Source organism: Gregarina niphandrodes, assembly GCF_000223845.1.
Source record: "Gregarina niphandrodes unplaced genomic scaffold scaffold00165, whole genome shotgun sequence".
Taxonomy (NCBI): domain Eukaryota; phylum Apicomplexa; class Conoidasida; order Eugregarinorida; family Gregarinidae; genus Gregarina; species Gregarina niphandrodes.
This window is the reverse complement of record NW_011645928.1, coordinates 1,772-2,490: the sequence shown is the minus strand read 5'-3', so window position 1 is coordinate 2,490 and position 719 is coordinate 1,772. Positions and strand designations below refer to the sequence as shown.

Genomic DNA, 719 nt, shown 5'->3' with positions numbered 1-719 from the left:
CAAAGAGCAAGTTCGTGCACAAGAACCACGTTGTGTCCACGCACACCGGTAGAAATAGGAAGCGCCACCTTGATACGCGTGAACAAAAACGACTGCAAGAATGCTCACACTCCCTACGTAGCGGAGGCAATCCTTGGATGAGGACCCTGAAGGCCGCCGTATGTTTCAAGGATGATAAAGTTCGCGAAGCTATCGTTATTCACCAAAGAAGTTGTGCCGTACTCTGATGCGTTTAAGGTCAGTTCCAAGATCGTTGATGGCGGGGGATTTATAGCAGAATGCTGCTGTCTCAGCTCTTGGCGTTTCTTCGGCTTCGTCGGCGTCTCACGTCGTCATTGGCGGCTCGTCCGGTTGGACGTCTGAGCAGGTAGAGCCTAAACCAGCCACCAAGGCGGCTAAACAAAGAGCAAGTTCGTGCACAAAGAGCCACGTTGTGTCCACGCACACCGGTAGAAATAGGAAGCGCCACCTTGATACGCGTGAACAAAAACGACTGCAAGAATATTGTCGCAACCGTGGGTCGAACACAAGGCTTCAAGATCTTCAGTCTTGCGCTCTCCCAACTAATCTATTGCGGCAGTATCTTTCGTGGCGGTGAGGATTGCTAAAGTCAAGCAAAAGGCACACCACCGGAAACGAGAAGGAACCCAAGACCTTATGGATACGCCACGAACACAACAGTTGACGATTTCACTTGTCGCTTGATGGTTCCGCTTTTA

The 719-nt window shown here is 50.8% G+C and overlaps 1 non-coding gene across 1 annotated transcript; it reads right to left on the bottom strand.

Moving 5' to 3' along the window:
- Nucleotides 1-505: 505 nt before the first annotated feature.
- Nucleotides 506-578, bottom strand: GNI_217700. The gene has a single exon. It is a non-coding gene; the product is annotated as a tRNA-Phe (tRNA).
- Nucleotides 579-719: the final 141 nt, after the last annotated feature.